This window comes from Octopus sinensis, unplaced genomic scaffold (assembly GCF_006345805.1).
Source record: "Octopus sinensis unplaced genomic scaffold, ASM634580v1 Contig14492, whole genome shotgun sequence".
NCBI classification, from domain to species: domain Eukaryota; kingdom Metazoa; phylum Mollusca; class Cephalopoda; order Octopoda; family Octopodidae; genus Octopus; species Octopus sinensis.
Window position 1 is genome coordinate 80,806 of NW_021833258.1, and position 18,011 is coordinate 98,816.

Genomic DNA, 18,011 nt, shown 5'->3' on the forward strand with positions numbered 1-18,011 from the left:
GTTTAGAATAGATTGAATAGATAGCTTAATTGTGGATTATGGAATTGCAGATCCTAAAAATAAAAAAGAATTTATAGACAAAGGATATAATAAAAATGATATTTTAATGGAAAAACTTAAATGGAAGATTATAAACAAGAGGTTAATGAATCTTTGTTTGATATGCGTTGGGTCAAATGCTTTAGATAGGTCGATTCTCATTATGTGGTACTCCTCTTTATATTTTTGTCACGAAGCACACATCCATTTGTGGCTCCAAACAGCATCGGAAGTTGATCTTCTAGAGACAAACCAACTTTGGCTGGGTCCGATAAATTCACGCAGTGGGCCTTTAATTCTCTCCAAAGCAATTAGTGATAGGATTTTACAAAGTGAGTTGAGTAGTATGATTGGTCTTAAGCTGTTTAGCTTTCCTTTTTCCTTCCCAGCTTTATGTAAGGGGATTAACTTTCCGATTCCGATGTTAATTCTGGAGTATTCTTCAAAAGTTTTGTTCAAATGTAAGTAATAAGTTTTTGGAGCTCTTCAGGAGCATATTTCATGAGCTCTGCATTAACATTATCTGAACCTGGAGCTTTTGATCTGTTTAGTCTGGTCACAAATTTTCAAATTCCGTTAAGATAATTTCTTTAGATAGCTTTCTGGGCGCTCCATCGAAAGGGTAAAGCGTTTCTTCGTTTTCGAAATTGAAATATTTTTCAAAGTGGTCGGCTATAGTGTCTGTGAGTTCCTGGTTGTTGTAAATAGTTCTTCCGAGTTCATCATGAACTGTTAGGTTTTCCGATTTCTTCTTTCGCGCTAGCATCTTTACAGAAGCAAACATTTGCGCTTCGTTTTTGTACTTTCCCATTTCATTTGCAAAGTTTCGTAGCCTTGTTTCGTAATTTTTCTGACATTTTTTCTTGATTTCTCGCATGATTTTTTCTTTGGATTTTGAACTCAGCTGCTTTCACTTGGTTGTGGATGTTTATGTAGTGATACGTAGATTCTTTTGTAAATGAGAAAGGTGATCTATATGCAGGTCATGTATTCCTTTGAAGGTTTTGGGAATTGTCCCAATCGTATGTTTACCCACTGATTTTATTTTGTTTGCGAGTTTATTCCATATACTTCCAGCAGGTAAATTGAGATTGATCGATTCTTTTAGTTGAGTAGTTATTTCTGTAGACAGGATAGTTTCTTAAGAGTTCGACTGCAAATCTGGCTTCTCTGTGTCTGTTTTTGATTCTGTTAATCCAAAATCTTCTCTTTAGAAGAAGTTTGATTACCAATAGTTTATGGTCACTCGATGTTTGCGTTCCTCCATATGTTCTGGCGTCACAGAGTAAAGCTTTTTGTGATTGTCGCCACAGAATGTAGTCAATTTGGTTATATATTTTGATTGAATGTCCATCTGAGTTTCTGCGCTCTCCAATCCAGGTCGTGATATGCATTGCAGCGTGTTGGAATGCTGTGTTGCAAATGAATAATTGTTTATTGATCGCGAAGTTGGCCATAGTTGCCCCAGACATGTTCCTCCAACCTCTCCCATGGGTACCCATGAAGCTCAGTTCTTTGGTCCCTTTTCCGATCTCCGCTTATGTAAAGTAGGATATTTCCATAAGGGTCGTGGATAGTGAACTATAAAAGTCATCCAGTTCCGTCAGGTTTTAGAGACTCTTGGAGAAGTAGGCGCATATACATTTATAATTGTAATTGTCGATTTAGATCCAGTTTCCAATTGAATTACGCAGATTCTGTCATTTACTTTCCATATTCTTTTTATATATTCTCGAAGTCTAATATCCTCCGCGAACCCCATTCCGTAGTGGTGACAGTCCGAGGGGAGCAAGATAAGCTAATGGTCAGCATTTTGTCGTTAAGTCCTTCTTTGACTTTGGTCTCTTGCAGGCAGCAGATAGTGATGTTGTATCGTTTCAGATCCTTTTGACAGACGACTTCAGCCCTCGAACGTTGAAGGATGCTAGCGTGAACAGAGAGTTTGAAAAGGGTGAAAAAGACATTAGTCCAATTTGAGGTGCGTCACTAACCTCAACCACAAAAAAATTAATCTCTACTCCAAGTACAATGTACACCCGTTGGACGAAGAAATAAGAAGTAATAGATGGGGCTTATTCGGTCACATCCTAAGAACGGACAGGAAAACTCCCGCAATGGAACACCACTACTCCCCCATCCGGGAACGATCTTCCGAGGAAGACCACGAATCACTCTAGCAACCCTCCTGCATCAAGATCTAACTTTAATTGGAAAAGGGTTGAAATCAGCAGACGATCTTGAGCACCTGAGGGAACTATCGAGGAACAGAGGGACTTGGAAGCGATTAACAAAACGCATCCAGGAGAGGGTGACACAAGCGAGATAACTTTAACGTTATTTTGCGGTGTGCTTATTAATAATAATGAACTTTAGTGCCAGTTAAAAATTCTTTTCAGAATAATTCTAATCAAATTAAGTTTAAATTAGCCTTGAAGTGACTTATTTGTGATTAAAAATTATTTTTATCAGGAAAAAACCTTAGACAGTGAATCAATGTTGGTTATAAACAAAATTAAGAGAAATCTAGAAAAAAAATGCAATAAGATTGGTTATTGTTCATTCTATCTTGTTTAGACGTGAAGGAGATTCTAATGTTGGTCTCAAAATGTCCAGTAAATACAGTGACTCCTCTGAAATTGGCCACCTCTGAAATTGGCCACCTCTGAAATTGACCACACTTATAAAATTATCTTAAGAAAAATTCGAATTTCCATTGAAAGTGGCCAATTCTCAAATTGACCATAAATTTTAAAACATATTTTATATAATTTGCAAATTAATAAAATTTCAGTTATTTTATGTCTTCGAACAATTCTCGTGGTAATTATACTCGTCTCACTTTTTATCAAAAAATACAGATTTTAACTCATAAAAATCAAAATAAAGATGTTTCATGTGAGTATTTGGCTGATAGATTCGCAGCTGAATTAAAACTGGATAATTTTAAAAACTCAAATGGATACCTTCATAAATTCAAAAAGAGGCATGGTTTTCGAATGACCAAGTTACATGGAGAAATGAGAACTAATGATCCAGTAGATGTCGACTTATTTATCGAAAAATTCATAGAAATATCAAAGAGTTATAATGCCGATCAAATTTATAACTTGGACGAAACGGGATTGCATTACAAGCTGATTCCTTCAAAGAGTATTTGTAGAAACAGATTTCAAGGATATAAAAATTTCAAAGATCTTGTTTCTATTATGCTATGTTCAAATATGAGTGGAAATCATAAATTGAAACCTGTGATGATCTCGAAACCTAAAATGCCAAGATGCTTTAAATCTTGACTATAAATGTTTCATTGATTATTATAGCTCAAAACGAGCTTGAATCATGTAGTTGAAGTTCAAGATATTGCAGTAGAAAAAACTGACATTTTTGATCCCTTAGAAGTCGAAGAATTTCTTAATTTTGAATATTCTGAAAATGATACATTTCAAGACGTTGAGGATATTGAAAATATAAAAAATGAAGAAGAAGTAGAAGCTGAAGTAGAATCCAATGAAGTAGAATCCAATGATTCAATTGACAAATAAGACATTGTGGTTTAGTTAACTAAAATTGAAAACGACCTCCTAAAAAACATTGAGAACGAACATGAAGTTCAATTGATTACATCCATAAGGCGCTATAAGGAAAATGTCATTAAAACTCAAAAAAAGCAGATGGGCATCCAATTCTACTTTAAGAACATTAATAATGCTTAATTACTTAAAATTTTCTGGATAAAAGTTGTTCTTATTCAAAATTTAATTTACACAAAAGATTGATTTTATTTCTCAAATTGGCCATTTCTCGAATTGACCACAAAAACACGTGGAACCAAAAATGGCCAATTTCAGAGGAGTCACTGTAGTTGGAAAAAGGGAACACTACACCAGAGAGTAAAGCTTTGTATTGCTTTTTGAAAAATAAAAATTTGTTCTTTTCTGTGCGTGGTGCGCTGTGTGATCAATGGAAGATAGCTAAGAAGACAGTAGATCACATAACTACGCAGTGCAACAGAATGCTAAACAGTGACTATGTGAGGAGACAGAACAAAGTTGTGAGATGCATCTATTTGTACGTATGCAGACAGTTTGGAGTAAAGAAAACTGGAAAATTAAAATCCCAATCAGTACAATCTATTTTATCGATTTAAAATGTCGAGATACATACCGATACATCAATAGATAGATACAGTCAAACCCCGTTTACTCGCCAAATTTGGGACCAAGCCAAAAATGGCGAGTAACTGAATTTGGCGAGTAACTGAATAATCAATATCAAATTTTAATCAAATTTTATATTCACAAAATTAAAAATAATTAAACTAAATAATAAAAAAATCATTATTTCGAAAATAAAGAGTCAAATTACGAATTTAGACTAAAATAATCGTTCAATGTTGTTTTTTTAGTAAACGTCGTATCTTCGATTAATTGATTGATCATTTGAATTGCGTTAATATTAAAAATATCGTCTTGAGTATAGTACTTTTTTATATTATGCAACATTTTAAACGCATCTTCATGATTTATTTCATTCGCAGGTGTTTTCTCTTCAAAAATACCACGTGTTTGTTTCTCATTTACGTCATCATCGTTTTTGAGGGATTCTTCCACTTCGTCTATTTCAGTGTACGTGTAATCAAGAAAATCTGTTTGTTCCATTGGATCCAAAATATTCAATTGCTTTATTGTCTCCTCATATTTCTCAATCGTATAGTTAGAAGATTGAATTTGCTCTTCACATGGAATCCACTTAGCATGCCTGAAACAATTTTTGATAGTTTCTTCGGTGACTTCATTTCAACCAAAATAGGTAAATAAAACTCCATCTTTAAGTGTTAAATTTTTGTATGATTCATGAATGCCATATCCGCATTCAATTTTCTGAAGAACTTATTGAATTTAGTTTTAAAGGAACGAATTATTCCTTGATCCATCGGCTGCAATATTGTTGAGGTGTTCGGAGGAAGAAAAAGAATTTCAATAAATTTTAATTCGATTAATATTTTATGTGATGGGCATTGGTCAATAATTAAAAGAATTTTTCTTTTTTAATTCAATATCCCAATGATAAAGCCATTCATTAAAATTTTTTGAGTCATCCATGCTTTTGAGGAATGACAGTATTTTAAATATTGCAGGGAATTTCTAGTGCAGGGAATTTTCCGCAAGATAAACGACTGTTTCCCCCAAAAATTGGATTAATAGAGGCTATTTCGCTTTTATTTATTTTTAGATCGTTTAGGCATCTTCTGGAAATTTTTTTCTTCAAAATACTCGAGAAAATTGAGGCAATTCGATTTAAGCTAAGAACCTTATTTTCATCAATGAAATTTAAAATTCTTTGCTTTTCCTCAAAAGATAACCGAGTACACTTCCGCATGGTTAATAAATGTGGAAATTATTTTATTGTTTTAAATTAAACCATTTTATTTCAAATTAAAAATTAAAAATAGTGGCGAGTAACTGAAACTGGCGAGTAACTGAATTCTTCTTATAAAATTTGATTTTTCGTTAAAAAAGTGGCGACTAACTGAGGTGGCGAGTAAGTGGGGTGGCGACTAACCGGGGTTTGACTGTATTTAAGTTCAGTTCAATAAGTCTGATATTTTTATCCACAAGTTGAAGAATGAGATTTCCATAATTGACTTGGAAATTAAATCGCATGAGAGACTTAACAAACCAAAGTGGAAAAATTACATAAATATGATTTTCTAGCTGGGGCACCTGTGAAGATAATTCCAATATGCTGACGTGAGACGGGGTAGTTTCAAAGTGTTACATAGGCTATATGGAAAAATTATCAGGTAAGGCCCGGCGAGAACATACATCCAGGCACTTGTGATGACAAAGACACTAGAAAACATGGTAGTAGAGCATAGGCATGATATTCATACGCCTCAAGAAATCATTACAGTAGGGGTGACGGCGCATTTCTTGGTCGATCGCCTTCGAATAATTTTTTATTAGATATCCAATGGTTTTTAATATTTCTTTTTGAATTAAAATACGTCACTTTAATTTTTTTAGAACAAACTCCACTATACATTGATAAAGTAATGGTTCATGCACTTCCAACAAAGTTTTATTCTAAACAACTCAAAATATACTTAAATACTATAAAATATGTGAAATACTATCAGATAGTCGAATAAATCAAGGCTTTAGAAATCTGTTAAAACTTTTTATAGACAAATATTTATTTTGAAATTTCATTCTTGTATTAATTCGCTAGAGCTACACTAATGGGCCATCTTGTTATTATTACTTTCTGGCATAGTTTCTAGTCAATACTAGGCGAAAATATTGTAAGAAAATATTTTGGAGTCTTCAAGAGAGCTTTCCTTTCGTAATCTTGTGTAAATGTTTAAACAATAATATAAAAAGTGTAAAGATAGCAATGTATTAAATGAGACAGGTAATCATTTTCTATCTGACATTTATTCAATTTATTAAGGAATCTAATTTCTGATTGATGGAAATTTATTTTAAGAAATGACTTAAGTAACTTGATTGTAAAAGATATCAAAATTACTGTCACTATATAATTGAAAGATTTACATAATGACTTTGAATCAATCAGATCACGAAGTATTTGATATCCTTTTTAAGCTGACAGTAATTTCCCGTCAGAAATGCTAAGCGATAATAAGAAGTTTTGTAAAATTGCGAAAAAAGTCCTGGAAAATAATAAAAATAAAGTTGGCTTCAAAAATAGCAACAATTCGTTATTTTGCTTCAGTCCGAATAATGCTGTGAGAAAATGGTGTTTGAAACTGATTGATTCAAAACCGTTTGAGTACTTTGTGTTGATTTCAATAATCGTAAACTGCATTTTACTTGCAATGAACACACCAGCCCCTAACGAAGATACAAATTCTGCAAATATCATTTTGGAACGAATCGAATATGTTTTTGTTGTCTTGTTTTCTCTTGCTTTTTATTGACTGATTATTGCTTTTATGTTTCTAAACACGTTTCTAATCTTGTTCGATCATCACGGCGAACCTGAATGGCTAACAGAATTCCAAGGTCATCAAATCTTTTAAAAATAGTTTTAGAAATCGGAAATATGTTTTTCGTCACTGTATTTGCACTTAAAGTGCTGTTTAAAATGTACGGACTCGGAACTCATGAATATTTTACCTCCTACTTTAATCAATTTGACTTGGTCGTTATGATTTGTAGCATTGGAGAATTATTTCTGTCCAAATTCCACGTGATGAGTCCTTTGGGATGAGTGCTACCAGACTCCTTCGGGTGTTTAAAGTAACAAGGTTTTGTTATTTTGATATTTCCAGGTATTGGACACCACTACGGAATCTTGTAATGTCTTTGGTGAGCAGTCTCAAGTCCATAGCAAGTCTGTTGCTGCTTTTATTCCTTTTGATAACAATTTTTTCGTTACTTGGAATGCAACTCTTTGGAGGGCGCTTGGACACTTCGGAAGGGAAAATTCGCAGCAATTTTGATGGCATTTGGCAGGCTCTGATAACCGTGTTTCAGGTTGATAGTACATAGTATTGCAGATATTGACCGGAGAAGACTGGAATGTGGTCATGTACGCGGGAATCAACAGCTACGGAGGAATTTATTCTTCCGGAGCCTTGGTTGCACTTTACTTTGTGGTATTATTTATATGTGGGAATTGTATCAATTTTGAATTTTAATATTAAGACGTACTATTGAATTTATTTCTTGCAATAGCCGTGCATAATTTTACTGAGATGCAAACTGACTCAGACGCAAAAATCAAAGAAAATAAAAACGTTCAAACAATGTTGATTATTTCTAGGACACTGACATGTCTATCAACAAGAGTCATCAAAACATAGTTTGCCAATAAATAAAATAGAAATAAAAAAATAAATCTATCTAAATCTAGAATAGAAATATTAAAACAAACAGTAATACATAACAATCTAATTTGCCAATTTAAAAAGATCTTAAATTCGTTATTAAATACAAATAAACCCGACAAGAAGAGTATAGGAATTTTAATCATAAAAATACTCATTAACGTTAAAATGAGTGTCCTTCGAGAAATTGGATTTATTAGGCAAACTGTCACTGACGGATTGGAGAGAGTTGGTGACGGAATGAGTCACCTCCTTGTATCTACATTTCTCTCTCTTTGGCTGCCTATTCTCTCTCCTTGGCCAGTCTTTAGAGTTTCTCAAAATTCCTAAGGACCTTGTTAGCCCCCAATCCTTTCGTGGGGAAGTAAGGGATACTTGTGGGACAGTTACTGAAAACTTGCCGGATTTAGCCAAACTAAATCCACTTGCAGGGACTTTTGTGTGGTGCCGGGAATTGCATGTTTGTTAAAGTAGTGTGCATATTTGTGAGAAATGAAGACTGACTGCTTGCATATTCCTGGTTTGGTTGGAATAGTTATACTTGGTTTCCTGGCTGGTTTAATATTTGTTTAAAAACATCAATTAATTCTTCTTTGGTTGATGCGTTCACAGCACTTTAAAATACACCACGTCAGCAAATATGTTTAAATTTTATTTATTTATCAAATAAATTTTAAGTTTGCTATACAAATAATCTAATGATGACATTGAAGGAAATACGAATATTAATAAATAATAGAATTTTCAAAATCTTTTTCCCTTATAATTAGCCAATAATGTGAAACAAGCCCAAAATGATGAGGTCCTCTAAAAATACAACTTCTAACAACTCTCAGACTGTACCTCAAACCTGCAAATAAAGAAAGGTTGTATCTAAATTTGAGATAGGCAGATTTTATTTACAAGATAATGCTTTCATTGAAGTTATTGGGTTTTGACTTTATTGGCGCTTTATCCACGCTTCCCCAGTCACAATAAACTCCCTCTAAAAACAACGTCAGTTTTCCTTGGTACTATGTTATAGGCATGGATATAAAACGGCCCAGTTGACAAATTTGACAACAAACTTGATGTCAGAATTTTCCGATACCTTTTCAATAGACAATAATGAAAGAAAAAATAATAATTTTTTTTTTAAAATTTGATTGAGCTGATGTTAAAAACAACAGAACTCAAAATGGATGACAACGTAAACCCTACACCCGATGTAGCTTCAAACATTATTTTAATTGAAACATAATTCTACTTGGATATTTTAGGGCCGAAGGCTCCGGAGGTCTCGAAAGCCAAAAGGACAAAGGAATGCTAGGCAGCGAGAGGAGCCACTGTGTTTGTGTGCGGCGGGAAGCAAACACGCCATGCGTTGCTGGTCCAGTAGAAGCTGTGGCATGGAAAAAAGTGTCCTGTCCAGATCTCGTCGCAGTCCCTTTCTCAGAATATCTCAGAAAAGTTTCGGTGGCGGTCCAAAATTTTTGCAGGCAATCAGTCAGTAAATCCAGAGAGAGTTTGTTTAAGAGGACTAGAGCCTCTCGGATAAGCTGACGGCTTCTGGAAACTGAGGAGAAGTGAGCAAGTTCAGAACTGCCTCCGTGGACAATTTCAGGGCGGTTTCCATGGAAGATAGCATGGCAGGCAGCGGAGCGTTTATAGCAGTTTGGGCATATACTGCTTTTCATGAGGAAGAAGGCGATGTCGGGATCTAGTATCGAGGTCAGCCAGGGGCTATTACTTGAATCGATAAATTTTGTTTTTCCCAAATACGTGATTTTGAAGGAATATAGGCACGTGGAGTTTATTTTTTAGAGGTTTCTCAATTTTTAAAGAAAAGCTGTAAATAGAAAGAGGGAATCTTGTCTGGGAGATATAAAGTGACTGTTCGAGTCTTATTGTACATCAAGACAATCTTTGTAGCTATTTATGTGCCTTCTCAAATGATTTTTATATTTTTAGAGCATTTAGATGTCTATAGAATATTCTAACGCATTTTTTAATAATAGTGCTCGAAATTTCGTCAGGGTTCCATTTCCTGCTGCATGAACATCGTTATGAGGATTATTGTGATTGGATAAATATGTCTTTATCCCACTCTCGAGAATCGAAAAACAGCCTTCGCATGGATTAAGTTCTACTCGCACGCCTTCAAACTTTGCTTGTTTTTTATGGATTGGAGCATTATCTATTTCCAAAATAACGTTAAGATTCACTCCTTTGCTTGCCCTTGATGCAAAAAGTGTCGAAATTGATGAAGAAATGTCAAAATTGATATAAAATCGTCAAACTTGAACTGAAAATGGTATAGTCGTGATATAATTGAGTATTTTGAGGATCTTCGCAAAATGAATCTTCACAGATACTGCCATGTCAAGACGTGAAAATACATCTCGAGGAATATCAGGACTCTGTGGCATGCATGCCCTTGGTGACGGAAGGACTCCTCTTGCCGACCATTGGATGTTCTGTGATGTCATAAGTTAACGGAATCTATGGAAATTCAATATGCTTTTAACGTATTTTATGTGATCGGTTACTTAGGGTGATTATGTGTAGAATACTGATTATTACGGCAATAATGTAAAACTCATTACTGAACTGGGAAGTAGGAACCCCCAAGACCGATGTCTATTCAAGTAGTTCCCAAGCTTTTAGAAAGCGGGGCACCCTAACGACATTTTCTTTGGCTTACGGAACCCATATATAGTTGTTAAAGTAGAAAAATCCACTTTCACAGAGATAATTCGGAGAAAACTGAAACAAAACTCTTAAAGCTTTGTTTTGCTATAATAGGATATTCGTTTGATGACAATCACCCAGAACGAATCAATATTCTGCTTTAAATATTCAATCTTTAATGTTCTGTTAGTTAGTTGGAGTCCTCTCATCGTCAAATGGTCTTCGACCGGAAGGATACAAGATTGCCAATGGCCGGTTGGCACAGTGCTACCAATGGTATTGTGCTACCGGCTAAAAATGTCGAATAGTGCCACTCCTTGGTATTGTGAGACCGATTCAATAAAATGGGTGCTTCCCGGGACATATAAGGAAAAAGATGTCCTTTTTATTAAATGTTAATGTTCTGTCACTTGACATAAACGCAAGTTCTATCTCTTTTAATAATAGCCTGTTTCCAGTTATTTCGTACTCACAAATGGATTTCTCACGCATAGAGTTCAACTGATATGGATGGAAAATTATTTTCTGAACCTAAAAATAATGACTCCAAATGATCACTGATTATGAAATAATTTGTGGAAATCGGCAGATAAATGGGGCTAAATCGTTTTATTTTCCAACAAGATTTGGCCCCCTGTCATAATTCACGGAGAACAAAACAATTTTTGGATGAGAAAAAATTGAATTATTAAATTGGGCACCACAATCACCAGATTTGAACCCAATTGAACATGTGTGGAGCTACATAAAGGAAGAATTGAGTAAAAAAAAGCTGCATAGTAAAAAGGATTTATGCAAAAATATCATAAAAATTTGGGACGAAATACCAATGAAATTTGTGAGAAAATTAACTAAAGCATGCCAGGAAGAAGCATTGAGCTTTATAAGGCACACGGAGGACACATTAATTATTAATCATTTGACTTTTTTTCTAATCCGGTTTTTTTTACACAGAAAAAATTTAATAAAGTTATTTTAGCTGTACAAAAAGATTATTGAAAAATTATAAAAAGAAAAGTTACAAAGATTATCATTATAAATTAAAAAAAGTCTAAAATTAAAAACAGAATATCAAAAAAATTAAGCATTCGAAAATCCGGTTTTTTATTACATGGAGTGTAATTTCTTTACACTTCCTTTCTTGTAATATTTTATTTTTTTTATAAAAAAACTATTTTGTCCGTATAACTCAACAGATTTTTATTAAGGAAGTTATCCAACTTGTCTTGTATACAAAAGTCGACAATTCGTATCTTAGCTAATACAAACAAATTAACATGTTTCCCTTCGAGAGCCATCTTATCTCAGTATGGAAAATCCAAACTGAATATTCTGCATTCTCACAAAGTTTAAAATTTAAACTTTAAATAACTGTTTTAATTTCAATGGCATCATTTTGATATAACTGATAATTTTTACAACCATGTGCAAAGCAATAGTTCATAGCCAATAGTTTTTGAGACAAATGTTTCACGATGAAGAAAATGCGTGTGAAATACGTTTGAATTCATATTCTTCGCAACATAAACAACCCTTTAGCATGCCCCGTCATTGCTGGGGTACCATCAGTGCAGATGCCCACACATTCATTCCAATTCAACTGTATAAGCTCGAAATATGAATTTATAAGATTGAAATTTCATATTCCTTTGTTGTTTCGGACAACTCTGTTTAGCAAAAAAAACTTCAACAATGAATTTATCCTTCGTCCATATAGCAAACAAAAACAAGGAGTTGCAAAGCTAATATCTGAGCTTTTATCCACTTGAAACGCAAAATTTCAGATTTTTTTATCCGCCGAACCAAACTGGTTTCGACGTCATCAATAAAATATTTTTTTATAAAAAGATCAGAATGGTTGGAGGAGCGATGAGGTGTAAGTTTCGTTGGAGCCATTGCACTATTCGCATGTTGTTCACCGCAAGAGTAGTATAGCGCAATCCAACTCTCCAGTCCATGTGAAACCAAAGGAAATATAACTTTCGCCATACGATCTAGCTTTACGATATGCTTTTCGCAAGACTCAATTTAGACATGCGAAAATGAAAATTAAAAATCACAAGTTAATTTAAAAAAGAAATTTGAAATTTAGTTTTGTAGATAATAGAAACAGATAATGAAAAATTATTCACAATATTTTAAACTTTGCGAAACCTCTAGAATTTTGTGTGGGACTCAGTTTGGGGAACACTGGGCTATAGAGACAAACCGTTTGAACAACATATACGTATATCATGACTGGGGCAACATTTTGTTGACTAAAAATACAAATTTCCCTTTAAAAGTCAATTTAATTGACCGTAAAATTTTAAAAATTGACTGAATAATGACATAAGAAATATTATTTATAACTTTACAGTGCACGACAAAAGTAACCGGACAAGCCAGAATTTCCATTATTTTAGCCAATTTTAATGCTTTTTTAAAAAAATAGCTTCTTATTAATTAAAATATTCATTAAATAATATATTTACTTTTTTAATTTTTCTTTTTTTTGAATAATCCATTAAATTTAAAGCACTTTCATATATAAACTACTCTTATGAAAATTTAAAGCAATTTTGTACAGCATTTATCGAGTTATTAACAATCAGGTAATATTTTTAAGATTTCTATCATTTGTTAAGATTTTGTTTAAAATTGAAAATGATGCTCCACTGTCCACGATGTTACCTGCCATTCAATCAATAAAGAATAATCCAAAGATAAAATAAAATTTCTTCTTATTATTTTTGTGATACCATTAGAATTCATTCTTTTTTAACAATTTTTATTTCCATATGTCTTTTTTAAAATCCAAATTCTTCAAATAATTGTATGCTTTATTTATAGTAAAATTGTTCAATTCTATATCATCAACAAAATGTAATAAAGGTGAATATTGTGATATTATCGTTGTTAAATCTTTTAAAGTTGTTCGTTAAATAAACATTCTTTCGCTCTTTTAATAATAAGCAAAGAATCTCCTTCTAAGAAAATGCATACTTGGATAACACTAGTCAGGTTTGTAGCATAATAAGAAACAGCTTTAAGCCATCTCCCCCATCTCGTAACTATTGGTTCTGGCGGTAATCCAATTTCTATCTAGAATTCTTCAATGTCTAACTCAGTCATCTTAATAAATAATGGCTAACAAATTAAAATTAATAAATAATGGCTAACAAATGTAAATGTCATTTAATATATAATAAAAAATGATTATTTTAATTTTAGTAATTATTTTAATTTGTTTATCTTTTTAAATTAATTAGGAGAAAAAAATTATTCAAATTTGTATTTGTCGGCGGCACACTAGAAATCATCTCGCGGCACACCGTTTGACAACCTCTGGATTAGAATATAATAATTTGAGAGTACATTCCGCAGAAACCATATATGGAACAGCATCAATAATGAGGAGAGAAAAATTGTTTCTTTCAACATTAATTTTCCGAATATGTATCATTAATAATTTGATTGATGATAGAAGAATTTAGAGAAGAATCAATTTTTTCAAACTAGACAGTAGAGGTGCACCGATTAATCGGCCGATAATCGGTAATCGGCATATCGGCCACTTTGCCGATTATCGGTAATCGGCAAAATCTGCCGATTATCGGTAATGTATTATTTTTCAGAAATACAATTGTATACAACAAACGTTAAAAAAACAAAATTTTTTTAAAAGAATCAATAATAAAGTCTAATGTTTTTAAAATTATATTGAAGGTACATCATCATTTCTCCATTCTCTGGCAAAAGTCTATTTCTTTTCGGTTGATATATATTCCTCCAGTGCTTAAAACTCTTTCGCTTTCTACAGACGAAGCAGGAGCTGTAAATATTTCAACGCCATTTTACTTAAGCGGGGAAATATATTCGTGAAGTTCTTCCACCACGTAAATATATTATCAGTTCGTGGTATTAAATCTAGCTCTAAATAATTTTGAAGTTCCGTCAAATAGCAATGTTGGTAATTTTTTCTCTATGACTTATTCGGTTAGAAGATGAAATTTGAGAAAATATTTCTTCAAATGTTAATGTTTCCGAATTTTGTATTTTTTGTCAAAGAAATGGCATTTTCAGATAACTTCGTGTCAGGAAAATTACTATCCTTCATATATTTAACAATCAATTTTTTAATTCTTTCAATCATACAGTCTTATGAAATTTTGTTTTAAATCTGGGATCCAATGTTGTTGTAATACATAGTGATTCGTTTTCAAAATAAAAGGTAAATCTTTTATCAATAGAGGACATTAATTTTCAATTTGTTTCTTTGATTTCATAAAATTCACAAGATTCTTTTGCCTTTTCAAGAAATAAAGAATTGTTTTGATTGAAGAATAATCATGGAAGCAGTAGCACTCCTTTTGCTCGCTTCAATTGTTATTTCCTCAAATGGTTTCAAAATTTTAACAATTTTTTCTGCTGTTATCCCTGTATATCTGATAATATTGAAAGATTATTATCAATTGCATATGTTACGAGAGCTTTTCGTTGTTCGATCACTCTCGATAACATGTAATAAGTAGAATTCCATCTGAATTATTTTTGATTTATGATCGTCAATATTCCACATATTTTTCTTTTCTATAACTTGAGTAAGTGTTAACTGCTTCAATTGAGCAAAAGGTCGTTTTTTCTGTAACACAATTTGTTCTTCAGCTAATTGTTCACTATGATAAACCCTAAGATGATTTATCATATTAGATGTTGTAAATGTCTTTCGCGTTCGTCCTCCTCTTGATATTAAAATATCGCATAATTTACATACGCAAAAAACGAATTATCGTCTGAGACATCAAAAAATTCCATACACGCTCGACATGTTAAACAAAATATTTAATTACATTTTTAATAAAATAAATTACATATAAATATATTTTTATGTATAATATAATGGCCGATTAATCGGTATCGGTATCAGTGAAATTGGCCGATAATCGGTAATCGGCAAAATCTAAAAATGGTTATCGGTGCATCACTACTAGACAGTTAACATATTTGTTTCTCCCAACTTCAGTTTCGTTTACAATCAAAAAAATTTTAACAATTAAATTATTAAAATTAACTTTCACAATTCAAATTAAATTAATTCCTTCCTCCGCAAATTCGTGGTCAAATTCTTCATGAGCACTCACGATCCTCGGAACAGTTTAGCGATTTGGCTGAACATCCCATCGGTTAAAAAAATTAAATATTTTTAAAATTTTTACTATATTGTAAATAACTCTGAATTAAAATTACATTTATTGACCCGAATCACGTCTCACAAATAACGGAAATTCAGAGTACAAAAGAACATCCGCTTGAAAATCGAAAATTGTCTTGAAAATAGAAATGAACTAAGAGATCAAAAAAGCAGAATCCTTTATGAAATAACAGTCCGGGTACGTTTAGTATGACGAAATACTTAGATGGAAAAGTCACCAAAATTGAAAAGCACTCGTCTCGGAGTCAAATGTTTATTGCTTTTGGATGTTTACCTGGGGTTTTCAAAACAGAAAAATATCGATATGGGAAGAATCGGAACACTTAATATTGGATGATGGAAATATAAATTCTCTTTTATCCAGCTCGCGGAAGAAGTGAGTTTGACACTTATGTGTTGATCGATGAAATTCGTAATTAGACAAAAATAATAAATTTGAAATAGAGGAATTTCTAGAAAACTTCAATATTAATATTCAGAAAAACACAAAAATTGAAGATTCGATAATATGAACCGAAAATAAGTTATTTATAATAGTTGAACACAAACCAAGAGATAGCAACGAATTGTCAACTCTGATAGCCGTCACTTTTCTGCGGAAAATAAAATTTTATAAAAAAATTCAGTTACTCGCCACTATTTTAAATTTTTTAGTTTAAGATAAGATTTAATCAAGATGAATAAAATAATTCCACATTTATTAACAATGCGGACGTGTACTCATTTATCTTTTGAGGAATAGTTGTGCAAAACATATTGAACTTTTTGGCTAATTTTTTCATTGTGCAACGAAAAGAAAAGGAAATTACTAGATTGTCTCAGAAAATTGAATGAGAATATGGAATTTATGAATGATAAAAAAATTTAACATTTAAAAGATGGAGTTTCATTAACCTATTTTGTTTGGAATGAAGTCACAGAAAAAACTATCAAAAATTGTTTCAGCCATGCTAAGTGGATTCCATGTGAAGAGCAAATTCAATCTTCTCACTATACGGATCGAATATCAATAATGCTTTCTTCAAATATGACTGGCAACGATAAACTAGCACTATTCATTATTGGAAAAATCAAAAATCCTAAGTGCATTACAAATTTTAGCTACCGAAGTTCTGTAACCTATCATAATTTAAAAAAGCATGCCTGGATTTTAAGTTATTCATTCTTGTAAGAATAGGATATCAGTTTGGCAAAAGAAAAACGCAAATACTATTTTTAATTGACCTAATGTCCATCTTACAAGATTTTTTAAAAAATTACAGTAAATTTTACATGTTTTTACATACATTGAGAAGTACTTTAAACAGAAGGATAAAGTTAATTTAAATGTGTTAAATCATCTTGATGTGTTCAAGAATAAAGTTAATTTAAGAAGAAACATCAAAACAAATATTAAACACTAGCTCGGCAGCTCGCTTCGCTCACCGCGACCTAGCTCCTGCGGAGGGACTGTTTTCATCAAACACTATAAGTTTATGTAGATGTATAAACTACCTGGTTTAATGTAACCCTATTCTATCGCCTGTTGATAAACGATGTTTGTCGTCCGTCCTTCCTTGGGCATATATGAATAAATTTTCTCTTCTGCCTACCCTCGAGCATCCCACATACAGCTGTCCATGTGAAAAGCACTCACTCTCTAAAAATAACCCACTACCTTTAATGACTGTCCCTGGGCCTTGTTTATTGTCATTGCAAACTTTTTTTTTCATTTTTTTGTGTCTATTTTTTTTATATTTAATTTTTTCATTTTTTCCTTTGTAATTCCTTTTTTTTCTTTTTTTTTTTGTTGTTTTTACTGGCGGAATGGGGCAGGGGGAGATGCGGCAGGCAAGAAAAGCGACACACAAAAAAGATTTAATTAATTACCTTATTAAGCTGACCGTTTTTTCTTCAGCTTCGTTTTTCCTCCTTCGGTTATCTATTTAAAAAATTATTTTTGGAATAATAAAAAAGTTTAGGAAAGAGGCATACCGAAAATAAATTCTATCTTTACGAAAAACTCAAGTAAATAGTTAATATTTTTACGCAAATTCTTCTGATTGCGCTGTCAATTGGTGGTAAATGTGTTAATGGTTGTGCTAATGTGGTTTCAACTATCAAAGTGTTTTTCAAAATCTGTTAATTGCACACTCTATTCAAGGTCGTGCGTCAATTGTGGTAAAAATTGTGTTAATGATTGTGCTAATGTGTTTCAACATCAAAGTGGTTTTTCAAAATCTGTTAATTGCACACTCTATTCAAAGTCGTGCA